This window comes from Siniperca chuatsi, linkage group LG15 (assembly GCF_020085105.1).
Source record: "Siniperca chuatsi isolate FFG_IHB_CAS linkage group LG15, ASM2008510v1, whole genome shotgun sequence".
In the NCBI taxonomy this organism is placed as follows: Eukaryota; Metazoa; Chordata; class Actinopteri; order Centrarchiformes; family Sinipercidae; genus Siniperca; species Siniperca chuatsi.
Genome location: NC_058056.1, coordinates 16,663,987 through 16,677,124, shown reverse-complemented (window position 1 = coordinate 16,677,124; position 13,138 = coordinate 16,663,987). Strand labels below are relative to the sequence as shown.

The 13,138-nt window shown below is 38.5% G+C and overlaps 1 long non-coding RNA gene across 1 annotated transcript; it reads right to left on the bottom strand.

The window, feature by feature from the left end:
* Positions 1 to 6,833: 6,833 nt before the first annotated feature.
* On the bottom strand, positions 6,834 to 11,719 carry LOC122862249. Its single transcript, XR_006374659.1, has 4 exons — positions 11,535 to 11,719; positions 11,292 to 11,396; positions 11,036 to 11,137; positions 6,834 to 10,891 (listed from the first exon to the last, which is right to left on the bottom strand). It is a non-coding gene; the product is annotated as an uncharacterized LOC122862249 (long non-coding RNA).
* Between the last annotated feature and the right edge of the window lie 1,419 nt (positions 11,720 to 13,138).

Below are 13,138 nucleotides of genomic sequence, written 5' to 3'. Positions count from 1 at the left end.
GAGACAACTTCCAGAGAGGCAGAAAGAGAGATGGCATGTGGCTCGTTTTTTGAGGACACATCATTTGTTGCTTTGGTGTCTTTGTTTTCTAAGGACACTGTGTGCCATAATTAGGCGCCTGTGATCCACTGACCATCCAAGCATAAGACACAGCAATCGTAACACAGAGAATGGCATTAAAGATGCATTGAAACCCTGTCTAGAATCTATGTTTATATAGTACTAATTTGTTTTCCTAATGACGTTGTGGTGACAAACGTAATCTCTGCCTGTTTTTTTGTTTTTTTTAAGTGTATGCCACACCCAAGTCGTAGGAAGGAGGCTGGGGTGGATGGTGGGCACAGGACTCATACACCATACTCGGGGTTTCACATTCTGAGTCCACCCTATGGTTAGGGAAAGATCGTGGCTTCGGTTAAATGGTAATAAACACATTGTGACACATGCCTCAGGTCACTGCAAGTGCAATAACCATAAAATAGTTTAATAATGCTTTAGTGTCTTTGAGCAGATATTGTATTGCAAATTTTTAATATTTTGGTGGAAAACAAAATTATATTACGTTGTCAGTGAATATTTTATTGATGCATTCAGTAGCAACATATTAGATACGTCAATTAATGTCCTCAATATGTTAATAGAAAATTCGGTGGCATTTCCTTTCCATCAAAACATATTTTCTGTTGCAAATGAGTTGTATTTAAACATAATTTCTAGCAGACAGGGTTGTGTATTAAGATGCATGGCTGGAAAACAGAGGTTTAAAAGAATAAATATCCGTACTGTATAAGTCATCTATGTTGTCAATTAGCCAACAATAAAAGGTCATATCAAAGGCTATAAAATACCATAAATTTAATTAATCACAAACCCACACCCTATTTAAATAAATACTACAACACAACACCTAATATAAAAACTACTAGGTTATTCACCCCCAGCCCTCTCACATGTACGAGCGTGAGGCCGTCAAGTTAATAAGCTAAGATTAGGTAGTTCCCACTATGGTAAACATCCAGAATGAATGGAACGGTGCCTGATTCATCCAAAATAAAAAAAATTGGAGCAATATGGTTTGAACACCCTAGGCATCTGTGAGCACATTTTGTTTGTATTGTAAATTGCCAATAAGGCAAAGGTCAAGGTGTTTTGGATAAGGGTTTTGGAGCAATAAAAAGGAGGTTAAGAGGAGCCATGTTTAGCCAAGGCTTTGAAAGCAGAGATAACTGGGAAAGAAACAAGCAAAGAGTCTATCAAAAAGATGCTTGTATGAGCAAGAGGGAAAGAAGCCAACAGTGCTCATAAAACCCAGAGAAAATGATCACGGGGTCTTAAGAAGAAAGTATCACTATACACATTTAATTAAGGTCATGCCTTGTATTGAATTACTATTACACACATTGGAGAAGAAAAGTCAAGATGTATATACATGAGCATATATCATGAGCACATATGGGAGATACTAGAATGCCTTCATAGTGGGTTTTGATGGAAGATGCAGAGTAATGTTGCACACAATGAAAATAATCCCCAATGCCTGCAATGGGCACAAGCGGACACACTGCCTAAAGATTTCCCAACCTTACAGAAATGACATGACCAGTCAAATTCTTTGCACATTGTATATGTAGCTGATTATATCGCATGTCTCGGTTTCACCCCTTTTCTCACCTCCACTTTTTGAAGGTGATTTAAGTTCAACAGGTTTTTCAACCTAAACATCAAAACAGGGCATTTGTCTTTGCCTTCCAAAATGTCCCATTCAAGAGTTTTCTAATCTGGCACCCCCTATTGTCAGGACAACATTGTCAGTACCTTCAAAAATGCATATAACCATTACAAAAATTACTTATATGAGCATTTTTTAAATCTGCCTCCTCTATGGTTAAGGTTTGGTTAAGTTTAAGGCTAAGAAAATGTTTAAAATAAACCAATGTTGACTGTTGGCAGGAGACAGGATACAAACAACATTTAAATCCTGCCTACTTTCTCCCTCCGCACACCTGGCTAATTGCAAAGTTGGTGTGCATTGTTGTGTCTGATGGCGGAAAGGTGTGGGAGAGGGGTTTCAGACTGTTTAATGATCCAATAAGAACTTAGTTTGAAGCATACTGACCCCTTAACCATCCACCTCCTCCCAAAGAGGTTTTGCTGCACTATCACATCATAACATACTTTATTTATGCCTTTATTTCTGAGAGAAGCTAGTCATTATTCAGAGAACCACAGGTTGCTTGTCAGATAAACATAAATATTGGTCGTTTTAAGTGTTTGACCATACAACCGCTGCTGTTGTTTTTCCCCAATGAGTACGGCCTCTTTGCGTCCGTTTTTCCCAAAAGATGAGCCCAGACAGGTGATTGACTCAAAGGCCTACAGTATTTTAATAGCTGTAAGACTAAAGAGTATGTAGTATCCCTCCAACAAGACTTCACTCCACAGTATGTCTTACAAGAGAAAAAACTTCTCCAAACATGAGTTTCAGTCTGGCAAAAGCTGTTGTCGATGCCCTCTGCCTCCTACACAGTACTGAGAAACTTTTTGTTCAAATCATCGCATCCTGACAGTCTGGTTACATAAGGAGTCAACACAAGTCCACTTTCAATTTGTGATTCCATATTTAATGTGTTTGTGGGGGAGGTGAGAGGTTTTTTAAGGAGTAAACACCTACCTACGTACCAGCCAATGTGTTAGAGCTGGCTGGAAGGAAAAAAAGAGACATAAGGAAAGATTTTACAAAACTCATTACGGCCACTTTGATCAGATTTGAAAAAGTTGCAACCCCAAAAATCCATAATCCCGGAAAAATGTATAGTTTTATGGTAATATTCACTGTTAAGGGCCACTGTACTGTATGTGCTTGCTTGATTTTGATCAAAACTTGATTGAGTTTTGTCATACTCACAGGTACGACTGAACACTGCAGCAATGTACTCCACAGATATTCATAATTAATTACAGTTAACTGCATCATTATACATTTTTAAATTAACAATAAAGACAATTTGAGTTTGCTTATATTGACACTGTCTTTAAGAAGACATGTGTAGGCAGGAGTTGTATTGAATGTGTCAAAAGTTGTTGTTAGTTCAGTGGTGGGAAGGGTGTTAAGTTTTCTTTGAGTGAGATTGTGGATCCTATTTACCTTTAGTTTGGAGTCAGTACTCTGAAAGTTATTGAAATTAACATCTTTCTAACATTTCCAAATATTGTATTTTTTTTACAGAGGACTGGGAGTTGTTATTGTGTGTCAATGTCGTGATCATGTTATTACATTTCAACATCTCAAAACACAGGTATTATACCTTCTATTTTGCCCCAAGCTCATTGACTATTTATGTTTCAGAAGGAACATACCCGTGAAACAAAAACAGATACACTTTTGAATTAGGCTTTAAAGAAGAGAATACGCTGTATAAGATCATTATCACAAAATAAGCCCTAACAGGGTTGGTTAAACCACACATGAGAAGAACAGAAAATAGCTCAACTTGGCTTGACCAAATTTACACGTGGTGCTATTTGAATCTGAATCGAAAATGTGATCAGAATGTGATCCGGCCTGCCAAACCTCCAGAGGTGGTCTGGCTCACACTACTATCATATCTCAGCCCGCCAGGTGTAATTTAATGTTTCTTACATTTGTAAGAAAGTAGATAGGTCATAAATCACTAACCTTACATTTCTCATCCATAGTGAAGGAGTTGCAGCTGCAAACACTGCTGTGGCAACAAATGACTTTTCATTGTTTGATTGAGTCAAAAACTGAGCCTGTCTGTCTCACATGGAAAGCAAATACAGGCTATAAAGAATCGTGTCTTATGACCCTCCAGGTTCCCCAGGTAGCCAGCAGAATCGGGTTGATTCTGAGTGTCAGCATACTCTGCTGTTTACTGGTAATCAAATGTGAGTCAGCTCTGGCCTTTTATGGCTGCCATACTTCACTAAGTTTTGGGGTTGCAGACCATGTATATTATGGTGCTTCATTCATTACAAGTTTGAAAGAAGTAACAGCAAGTCAGTCACAAAAACTATTCATGCATTCAGATATTTGACATTTCTCATGAAAATATCTCCCATTTGGCAAAAAGAACGACATGTCAACAAACCATTGGCACAATGGCTGTAAATGCACCACCACTGGCAGTTACATCAAAAGAAAATCCAAAATGAACACTAATACAATCAATTCAGTTAGTTTAAAAAGGAGTTGCACTATACACTGTTCCGTTTGTATCTGGTTTCACCTATTAATGAACTGCTACAAAGATGTAACACGGCAAAAGTAACGAATTTAGGCTATTTAAATTATGTGACTACAAGGCTAGCAGTAAATGAACACTCCCAAGTCAGGAATGACAGGAGGCTTTCCTGTTCTTCCCATTCTGCTGACGTTGCGTAAATGCAGCATTAGTCCACTCTTGGGCCATGCCATTTTTACTACCAGGGCTGTGTCCCAAATCATTCCATATACTATTTAATGCACTATATTTACTGTCCGCTGATTGGCTTGACCAAGGTGCTAATACACTGTGGTAAACGTTGGGCAGATTGAATCTCAGACCATCATCTCTGTTCAAAGAGGGGGTTTCTTTGAATGTTTACCACAGTGTATTAGCACCTTGGTCAAGCCAATCATATGCTATTCAGGTACTTAACAGTGATGAGGGAGGTGCAGCCAGAAAACAACAGGCCTGATTACTGGGCCATCATGGAAACAATTAGGTCAGTTTCAGGTGAAACTAGGCAGGGTAATCAGCAGATACTCAGGAAGACTCCTTCCTGAGGGCAGGGTTTAAGTAACACAGAGTAGCTTAGCTTAGAGTTTTTCACAATTGTGAATGACTTCCGGATGGGAGCCGAAACGTCTTGATTCTGAAAACAGTGTCCAGATGACTACGACTGAAACCTTTTCTACGCTAGAACACTCGTGGACGAATGAGGGACTACACCGTCCTGTATAGTGCCATCACAAATTCCAACAACGGGCCAAAAAACACTAGTGTCCATGGCATAGAAATTACAATTGTGCATGACATAAACGGCTGCTACATTTGACTGAGTTTTTGCGTTGATTTTGGACAACGACTGCTACATTGAGTGGCCGAATGTTTGGACACTCTGGACTACTTTGATCATGATACCCCATCTAATCCAACTGTTTGCTGAAGAATTTTGTGTAAATAATAGGCTATTGTTACCTCTATAATATCGCAAAGAGCTAAAAAAAAAACATGTGCATATTGTAATTATACGGATGAACTGTACAGACAGACAATCTCACTCATGCACTGACATACTTCTGCATTATATCAAAGGTCATCTGGGAGAAATTAAGCAAGAGGTTTTTGATGAAAATTATGCAGATTCGCAAGCATATATACTGGACTCTCTTGGGATCATATTACCTTCTATGCACGGCATTCATGACATTGCTGCAGATTCTTTGCAGAAATGGTTGATGAACCCGTTTCTCATTGCAACACTAAAATATAACTGCAGTGGATAATAGGGTGAATACTGTAGTTAAGGATTCTCTGAACATTTGGAGGGGAAAAAAACACTACAGAATAATGGGGAGCATATCTAGTCTGCAAAACTCTGTCAAAAAGAAATATGTCATGTATAAGATGAGAACTTTGCTGTGTGATGCTGTTAATAATGCAGTATGCGACACTGATAGATTACCATGTTGTCCTAGAAAAGCAGACTGAATGTGTTAGACAAGTGACAAAAGGATTGGCATGCTGTGGTACAAATGATTGTAGATAAATACGCAGATGTGAAATCTACTCTAGTCAATATTATTAATTCTTTTCCTTTGAACGATATTGAATTCCACATGGGTCATGTGTTTTGTTTTTGTACATTTAGTATTGATCTGTGTGTTGTGAAAGCAATATGTGGATGTTGATAATGTAATGTAATGTTTAGTAGAATCTTTGCTCAGTAAAAATACAAATGCCTGTATTGATTTTTTGTGTATACCTGTAAACATCATTGTCTGGTGAGACACGATTGTTGATGATGTAAACATGCCTTGGAAATAAAATACCGAAAAGCTGACAGCGAGTGTTCATTTTTATGAAAACAGCCATGGATGAGGTTATGAAAAAGATATACTATGCGCCAGAAAATACAGGGGGATATGGGGGTAAACAAAAGCTTAAAAACACTCTATTTGACAGCATAGGAAATTCGCTGGGCAGACTCTGACATAGAAAACTGGCTCTTAAAACAATACACTCATACTCAGAACGGCTCCTGTACATTTTAAGAGACATAAAGTGTTAGTGAATACAATAGATTGGCAGATCCAGTTAAATCTAGTGGGCATGTCAGCTTATTCTTCAGAAAACGATGGGGTACATTATTTATTAACATGTATAGATGTATTTTCAAAATATGCATAGGCACTGTGTTTGAAAAACAAAATTGGTGGATGTGTCTCAGCAGCTTTTAAAGATGTTTTAGATAAAGGTAGAATACCCCATAAAATACAAACAGACAAAGGAAATAAATTCTTAAACAAAGAGTTTGAAACATTGATAATAGAATTATTCACTTCACCACATCAAATGAGACTAAGGTCACTGTTGTCAAACGTTTCAATAGGACTCTGAAATCTAAAATGTGGCATTATTTAACAGCCATTAATTCTAAAGGTTATGGAGACATTTTGCATACTTAGTTAGCTCATACAATCAGAGTTATCATCGTGGTATTAAAATGAAACCATCTGAGGTAACAAAAGACAACGAGCACGTTGTTTTTAACAAGCTATATAAAACAAAAAGACAAAAAGGAGAAATTGTAAATATAATGTCGTTGAAATTTCAAAGTCGTCCCCCTTAATTTTCAAAATTAAGGGGACCTTTTAAAAAAGGTTACGAGCAAAATTATAATGAATAGTTCACGGTAATGGAATGTGTACTGCGGAGACCTCCTGTTCATAAGTTAAAAGATTATGATGATGAGGTAATACAGGGGGACCTTCTATGAACCCAAGTTGCTAAAAGTTATTGTGGATAAAGACAAAACGTTTAAAATAGAAAAGATCTTATCTAGAAAGAGAAGACAGGGTCGGAATATGGTACTAGTCAAATGGATGGGCTGGCTAGATAAATTTAACCTTCAGATTTCAGAAAAATAGGTAATTCAGTTACTGTAGGGTTTTTCAAGTGTACTGCATACTGACATTACTGTCTGATGTTTTTTTGTTACGTTACCTTAGCAATTCTTCTGCATTATTTTACCCCAACAACACAATAGCAAATTTCAGAACAAACCTTTTCAGATTAAAGTACCTGCGGGCCTGTCTAACTGTGACACCAGGATTCTTCACAACCATGTCACAGTAAATAACGGAAATAAACACCCACTTATCTATGAAAGATATGGAGTACATCAAACATTGTTACAACACCATCACAAACAGAGTGTCTGTTTTACCATTAAGAGGCCTGGAATTCACATTTCAAGGAAAACTTGCTCAAATGTTGGGATTTATTTATTTATTTATTTATACCTGGAGAAGTCTTTGAAACCCCTGAGGACACTGTAATCAATGAGGATATATCGTATATCACTCAATGTGTATATCGCACCACATCCAGCTGATATTAATGTTGGGATGTCCAACATTTTCATCTATTCCGATATTATAGAATATCAAACTGTAGGACACAGTCATGTGCCTCTTTTAAGAATCATATATATTGCAGGACCAAACAATCATATGATCACAAAAACGTACGATAGGCCACACTACCTTAGGCTCTGTAAAACACACATTGACAGCATTGAAATATCTCTCAAGTCAGATCAGAATCAATATATTTCTATTACATATGGAAAAGTAATTATAAAACTACACTTCCAACCCGCAACATATCACTTTTAGACAAGGAGTGACCATTTATCAAGCGTATATGCACAATATGGATAGATACATTGCGTACTATACAGCGCAAGTGGGTGGTGATTTAGCAGAATACAGCAGCCTTGGTTCTCAATATGGGGCTGGTCTTTTTCGCGGCTTAAATCTGCATTTCCTCTGCTCAAGAAAGGATTTACCCTCGCAGCACCGCAAGACAGCAGCTAAAAACATTGTTTCTGATGAATCATAGCAACAAACAGCAAGAGGGGTCAGGAATAATGGAAATATCACATTGACCAATAAAACGTCCGCCTGGACAAAGGGGGAGTTCCCAACCAAAGAGGCGTTGCCAAATATTAAATAAAAAGAGCGAAACTAGGACAAGAAAAAAATACATGAGCAAGGAGAAGCAAGTCGGCAAAACGTCATAAGAGATATATTCTAGCAGGAATGGCTTTGGTACATAATATGTCGAAAGCATGTGTTAATCGGAATTAGACACAAACAAGTATTGAGAAATGTATCTACGTCAAAATCCCCCCTCCCCACACTCTGCGCCAATAGAATTTTTTGTCCCGCCAAGCACCGAGGACTATCTGGATCTGAATAATACTTTTCTATATACACGTGTTAAGATCACTAAAGCTAACGGGGGAAATCTGGCACAAGGAGACGAAGTGGGATTTATTAACTACCCGGGTTATACAATATTTTCACAAGTGGACATTTCGCTGGGGGATAGGCTCATAACACAGTCGTCAAACACCTATCTTTATCGATGTATTGTAGAATGTCTTTTAAATTATGGGAAGGATACTCTGCAGACGCAGTTTGGAGGAGATAACGAAAGACTTGTTAAGAGAATGGAGTATACAGAATGAGGCTGTGTGGTAGAATTAATTGCTCCTTTACATTCTGATTTGTTTTTTCAGGACAAGTTAATGATAAACAGTGTTGATATTAAGATCAAATTTATTAGAGCTAAAAATGAATTTTGTTTAACGTGTAACACTGTAGATGACTTTCGAGTCAATATTCTATCAGCAAGCCTGTTTGTAAAGAAGGTCACAGTATCTCCTGCTGTTAAACTAGCTCATGCTAAGGCTCTAATGCTCTGCAAATTGTTCTTCCCCATGACTGAGGGCATGCCGAATTTCTATCTTGTTTTTGAAAGCCTCAAATTCAAGCCACTGTATAGACGCATTAGAAAGACTTGTTTTGATTGATGTAAGCACCATCATATGTCAATGACAGTGTGTCAGGGGGCAGGAAATATGTTTTAATCACAGCCATGCAACATGAACACAACATGGTACACAATGCACGCTTTACGCAACACAACAACATCTCTGATCCCATATGCATGAAGCTCAGCCTGGAAATCAAACACCCCATGACGCACTGTATTGTACTACTGCATGAAAGCTGTTCTGTCTTTGTCAGACATGTTGTCATATCCATAAAAGAATGGCTCACGGTACGGACCTACATAGGTAGCATTTTTGGCAGTGCTGAATAGGTGTGGGAAATAGCCTTTTTTGGCATCTTCGAACCCTAACGCTTTGGGAGCTCTCAACAAAAGCATTGGGAGAAAACTGAAAGAATCGAGCCACCTTCGTTTGTATACGCCGTCGCTCATTGATATGACTTTACTACTGCGCACTCATCTCGGGGTGATCTGGTTGGTTTAGTATTCCAACATGATGTAATTATCAAATCCTGACGCGTTGTGCGCGATTAACTTGTAGTTTTTGTACTTTGGCTGCCTACATTTTTTCACAAGACATTGATGCAATTTTCACCAGAGGCACACCATTTATGGTTCTCAAAATCAATCACTCAGACAAAAACGGCTTTGTGCTTGTTGTCATGTGTTCGCGTTTCAAAGTCATAAAAGACATATTAGGTGGTGACGGTTTTTCAGGTTGTACAAAACGCTGATGTTGTATGTCTGATTTTAACAGACCTCCAAAAGGAAGCATAAAGAAAGGTAATATAAGTTTAACTGACACTAGCAAAGCTAGCTAGCTAATGTCAGCAATCTGCCTCTGCACCAAAACGCTTTGCCTCACCCAAAGAGATTTAGCGAATATTAGCTATACATATTAGCTACCTACCGTAAGACTTCAATTAAAAGCTGAGCCCCAATTGGACACCGATCCCTTTTACTGGCTGGATGTGGCTACACGTTTTGACAAATAAACGCAGGTCGTTAGTTTCAGTTGCTTGCCACCAATTTGCCACATAGCTAGGTGCACAAGCTACCTAATTTAGTTAACATACTGTATATTGAGGGATGCAACGCTAGCTAATGCGGTGTTAACTTTGTGATAAATTGAGGGGATAGGGCATGTGGTGACAAATTGTTGTTCCTGAGTTACGTTTTTGCTTGGTCTTGACTTGGTCTTGCCCTGTCTTGGTCTCAAAGTCTTGGTTTTGTCTCAGTCCAGGTGGTCTTGACTACAACACTGCAAGACACCGATCTGTAAATGCGCTGACAATCTGGACATCCTGTGTTTTTCAAATCCTGCTGCTTATGACACTCTTTGTGGTAAGCCTGGCTTTTATAACCCTGGTAACAGGATTCACATAGTCGCTTCCAAAAAATCCTGTTTTGTATCGTGTAGTAATGTTCCTCATACAGGTAGAGTCATACTGTGTCTTTCTGGGGTTGCTCTCGTGTCTGGCATATATACAGTTTTTTTGTGCTGTGATTGTGGTGAAAAACTAGAATATTAACACGCAAATGCTGTTCAAATTTTGATACATCTGATAATGAGACTTTGTGGTTCGGATTAAATCCTGCATCTGCATGGTCCCAACACTGGATCTGGGTGTCTGTCCAGTCCAGTAACCCTAAAGGCTCTTCGGATGCAGACTCAGGAGGCAGAAGACTTGGGGCTATTATTAATGCCTCCTCTCTCAGGTTCGGGGTGTGCAGAATTCCAATAGGCTGTTCAGAAGGTCCTGGCACTGATGTATCAGTGATCCATATGGTCTGGGATGATGGATCTGGAATTGTATGTGGGGTGATTGTTGAAATTCCTGTATGCCTCTGTTTAAACAATCAGATACTTACACAAGTTTAATATCATGAACAGTATGTTATTTAAACAAACAATTTACATTGTACATATTTGAATACAGAATACTGACACAAATCCTGTGTATCGTATATCACAATCGGTGTCTCGATGCCCTCTGGTGCCTGCTGCTCAATAGCCCTTGTCACTGGAGTATCTGGGACACAATTAGTGTCTGTTTTGACCACATAAACATACACACACACACACACACACACACACACACACACACACACACACATGTACAGACATATACACAAGTTAAATTGTGAAAAGCTATGTTTTTTAGAATAATTTTAAGTGTACAATTTTGGATACAGAATACAGACCTCTACTCCGGGGCTTTTTGGTTGGATATTTCTTCTTTGTCTCTAACAACCATGAGCATATGCCGCAATTTCTTTGGGGAATTTCATCAAATATATGGCGTTCCTCTAGTGAAACATTTAGAAAGTTATTTAAAATCAATATAGATCAGGTTCGTTTAAAAGAATCATGAATAGTGTATATTTGTCATAGACAAATACAATATCGTGTGTGTGTGTGTATAAAACAGATCATTATATCACTACCTAAGAAATATGTCGTCTTTCTTGATCCACTGATTCAATTTCCCTGTCCCTGGGACTCTGCCGTGCAATTCAGTGCTGTTTTGAAAATACTTATATATTTTAAAAATAAAAATACGTCAGATAAAAAGATACTATAACATTTTAAAAACAACAACTTACGAAGTTTTGTAAGTACTCACCAGTAACAACGGCCATTTTTCTACAGAATGCAGGGATTAGTTGAATTGTCTTCAGACCGAGACAAAATCGACGCAGAGTCCTCAAGGAAACGTGCTGTTGGGGCCTTATTGCTCTCCCCCACACACCTGTCTTACTTTTGATGTCTTTGTTGTTGTCTGCTGGATCTTTTTGACAGTATTTTAGGAAGTTCCCCCCTTCACAGCCTCCCATACACCTGCTGTGTGTCTCCGTTATCCTGTGAGAAATAGACCTAAATGTCTTTTATTAGCATCCTGTCCCAATGTAGCTACTGTGTGAACATACAAATGATACTGTAAAAAGAAAAAAAATAATACCTCCCAGTGGGAAAATGAAGAGGGACTGACACCTATGATTTTCAACACACACAGAGAGGCACACATAGAGGCTGAAGAGGTGAAAGAAACACACACTGTGATCAAATCACACAATCTTTCAAATAAATATATCCTATTAGCCTATATTTAACAACATTGAAAAAATACTCTCCCCCCTAAAAAACTGAAATAATTTTGTAATGACTGAAGCCCTGAGCGTCTCTCATTACCATAGCAACACAGCCATTCCTACATGCGCACACATCACGAGGAGAGACACTGTGCCGCTGAGCTTACTGTCTATCGTATGGAATAAAAAAACATATATAAAAAGATATGTAGGCTATAGATTTCCCCGCTTTTCCTCTGACGGTCTAAATAACTCTTTAGATTGATGCAAGTCACAATTGCAAAGCCCATCGAGAAATGTCGCCACTGTAATCATCCCCACAGATGCAAAAAATATATAATTCATTACATTCCTTAAAACAAATGGTGATCTGAGGTCATGTGGAGGCATGTTTTTAAATCTTAAGAAATTATGAAAGGGATAGATTTCTTTTCCCTGACTGTGGCCTTTTGCACTCGAGCGGGTTTAGCAGATTATTTTAATTTTGCTGGTGGCTTCTGAAGCTGCAGGCTAAATTACTTTTGTGTATCATCAGTATCATCATCCTTGTTTTGGACTTTATTCAGGAGCAGTGTGAAGGTATAATGTAGTTGTGGTCAAGCGAAACACAAGTCACTGGGATTTAATGCTATGACGCAGTGCAGTATTTTTGGTGTTCCTGCTCGTTTCGTTGCACTGGTTGCCACGGAAATAAAGCCCCCTTTTTACATCCATGTCATCAGTGTACTTTTGATTAGGAGTGAGATGACCAGATATCTTTGCCTACTGTTTATACAACGTGGGTGTGCGTCAGTGTGTGTATGTGTGTGTGCGCACACATCTGTATGCATGTGTGTCTCCTGATTGACTGTATCCCTCTGCGACTCTGTCTGCAGCTCTGTCTCTCCTTCCTCTGCTGTGAATCCCAAATGACATTCCTCTCACATATTTAGACCTGATATGAGTCCAACTTGACACAG